We start from the raw sequence: 3529 nt of genomic DNA, 5'->3' as shown, positions 1-3529 counted from the left end.
ACACAGACAGAAAAAAGAAGACAAACATTTCAACCATTCCCTACTTAATCCAAAATCTAAAAAGATTTGACTTTACATAAATTGTAAATCAGCGGTTTAAAAAAAAAAACACTGGGACCATTTTGGTGACTGGTCGAATGAATGGAGAAGAAATAAAGAATAAATTAATAAATAAGAACACTATGCATTTTATACATTTTCACAGAAATTGTGAAACACATTGTTGCTAATGAGCAAGGAAAATACATTTTTTGCACTAAAAAAGGCAAACAGACAAAAAATAATTACCAATGCAAAAAAATAAATTCTAATGCTTGGTAGGGGAGGATCTTTTATAGTGGATCATTGGTAACAATAAAAATACAAAAATCCTGATGTCATGTCATGTCAAGCAGGAGATCACTCTGTTCACAGACTTTGTAGAATGAATAATAGAATGAATAAAGTGTTACGTTATTGATTAATATTCGCTTCTTTAATTACCAACAATGCACATAACATCATTTAAAGCGAACCATTATAATCAACTCAAAGTACAAAATACTTTAACCTGTAGAAAAAGAGAGGGAAAAAAAAGATATACAGACTGAGCCTGAGATGTAACTTTTTCCCCTTTTTAAAAAAATGTTTTGAAAGTAATGCAACGTGGATGTACCTATTCACATTCATTTTATTGGCATTACTTTCCATTACTATTAGCTGTGATTGCCACATTTTGTGTCCTAGGTTTGTTCTTGAGTCAAGGTAGCTTTCCTGCTTTTTCATGTAAAAGTAGGCACCTCCATTTCTATTTGTATCAGTTTATACTTGAGTATGTACAGTTATTATTAAAATATTATATGTTGGTAGTAAAGTAGGGCATTTCTGCCTAATTCAATAGGTTTTCCATAATTTGATTTTATTGAACACCAAGAAGCTAGAGTATGATGGCTTTGCCACTCTTGGGAGCAGGCAGGGATTTTTTTTAAGAGCGGGTCTACATGCATTTTGCCCTTTTCCATTTTGGGATAGCTGAATTCCAGGGGAATGTTATGGATAGAAGAGGGGACACATGCCCTTTGCCCTATTTTCTATTCAACAAGGTCCCAAGCCTTTTGAGGGGTTTGGTTCCAATATCAGGGGGGAACTTTTACTGTTTTTTGTTTTAAGGCTGAGCTAATTTGGCTGAACTGTCCTCTGTATAATATTGGTTGATATTGCCTCTGTCATTGGGCCTGATATATTAAAGCCCTCCAAGGCTGGTGAGGATACACTTTGAGTAAAGCTGGGTGATCCAGCAAACCTGGATTTGATCTGGTCCAGGATTTAAAAACATTAGCAGATAATGCTAAAGAAATCTATTCCAGGTTTGCTGGATCAGCTTCACAGATGAAAGTGTATCCTCTCCAGTGTTGGTGAGCTTTAATAAATCAGGCCCATTGGCTTCAATTGAATTCAAATTTGGCTCCAAATTAACCCAAAAATTGTGGTCAATTTGGTGAACTGTCAGCAAACTGAATTGGTCAATACTACTCATTACTGCATTAGTTAGAGTTTAATAAACTATCCTAAACATATCCTAACAAAACAAAAAATATCCTCTACACAAATTGCATTGTGCCAATAAATAAATATAAAGCAAAAATAAAACATGACCCTGACCACACTTCACCAAAATCGTAGCTGAATAAAATTACAAAAAAGTATAATTAGGAGTAGGGATAAAAAGGCAACATTATCTTGCTCTAAGACTTTTAATTCAGTGCCCCTACTCCACCCCCAGTAGGTCCTTTTTAACACTATAATAAACTATTGCAATTTAAGACAATATTAGTTTGTTGCACATTTTTAATAAGGACACAGCACCATCTACTGATGGACAACAAGAATGCACAACGATCATTCAGGAGCAAGTGACATATTGGCCCTGATTTATTAAAGTTCTCCAAGTTTATGAAAGCTCTCCAAAGCTGGAGAGAATACACTTTCAGAAGTGAACTGGGTGATCCAGAAAACATGGAATGGATTTTTAAAAATCATTTTCTATTTGCTAGCAAATGTTTTGAATCCTGGACCAGATCCATTCCAGGTTTGCCGGATCACCCAGTTCACTTCTGAAAGTGTATCCTCTCCAGCCTTGGAGAGCTTTCATAAATCAGGGTCTCTGTCTCAGTTTGGGAAAAGGTTTGCAACTCCCTATTGAGATTCGGGGACAGGAGGTAAAGTATGCTTCTCTTGGGGTACACAAACATAATAAAACTGGCAGAGTGTTTTAACCCTTTACTATTCTACCCAAAACAAAGTTACACTATACATACAGTAGAACCTCCGTTATCCAGCACCCACGGGGAATGGCTGATTCCAGAAAAGTGCAGTTTCTGGTTAACTGAGGTTACTCCCAAACTGAGTTTTCTCAGCAATTCAACACTAGACTTGAATTGGGAGACTTGTCCCCATTACCTCTAGTGCTGAATGGCTAAGAGAAACCCCTATGACGCTTAAGCCGTCATCAGGGTTTCTCTTTTCTAAGCAAATCAGGGAGCTCAGCTCTGCTCTCCTGACTGCTCCCTCAGCTCCGCTGTAGTTTGTGCTCTTGGATGTAGAACACGTCACAGCTCCTCTAGGGCTGCAGGAGCAATGAAATGAGCGAAGATGTCGGGTGCCAGTTATCTGAATTTTTTCAGTCATCCAAGTTCCAGATAACCGGGGTTCTAATGTATATACTGCATCGAATGGATGCCTCCACTTCTAGGGACACACCGTCAGTGGAGAGACTTCCACTAAGCTCTATGAAGTCACTGTAGAATCTCTATCACTAGTGGTGGGTCAGAAAAGAAGCCATTCAAATGGGATTCTCTGCCAAATTCATTCACTCAGCACTTGGCTCAGGGACATTTGATCGCCAGTGGAAGACATAATCAACACTGGGCGCTCCATGCATAAATGACTTTGGGGTCTGTGTTGGGAGTGGAGGGTCCAGGGCTCTTATGAAGGCACACTTTGCAGTCCATCCCTGGTAATCCCTGCCATTTGCACAACGATCTATAAACACCCGGCGATCTGGTAAATGTGGACTGACGTACAGAGAACAAATGAACAGAATGCAGATTGTTTATAACCCTCCTACTAATCTAGATGGCTTTGTTCTGAAACCTCTTCCCCCTCAATCAGAGCACCCATATATTTTTTCCACTCATCAGCAACTCCCAGTTATGTTTGCAATGTGAATATTCATCTCCTTGCACAATATTCATCTTGTGGAAGTAAAAGTGGAAATGAAACTAAAAGAGGTTTCCACCGCTACCCATCCCCTCCCCCATATGTCACACCACTGTTTTATTCAGATGTGTCATCGAAATCAAATAAACAACAAATTGACAAAAAAGTCACTATCACACGTATATAAACTTGTTCCACGTCACGTGTTTTCATTGACTTTATGATTGGCATTATTAACCCCCTAACCGCTAAGCCCGTAATTTCTCGCACTAAATATTTTGGCTCTTTTGGTTAACCCCGTATTTTTTCGCCTACACTAAAATCCCCACTT

This window comes from Pyxicephalus adspersus, chromosome 12, assembly GCF_032062135.1.
Source record: "Pyxicephalus adspersus chromosome 12, UCB_Pads_2.0, whole genome shotgun sequence".
Lineage (NCBI taxonomy): Eukaryota > Metazoa > Chordata > Amphibia > Anura > Pyxicephalidae > Pyxicephalus > Pyxicephalus adspersus.
The sequence above is the reverse complement of the archived record's forward strand: the minus strand, read 5'-3'. Positions refer to the sequence as shown.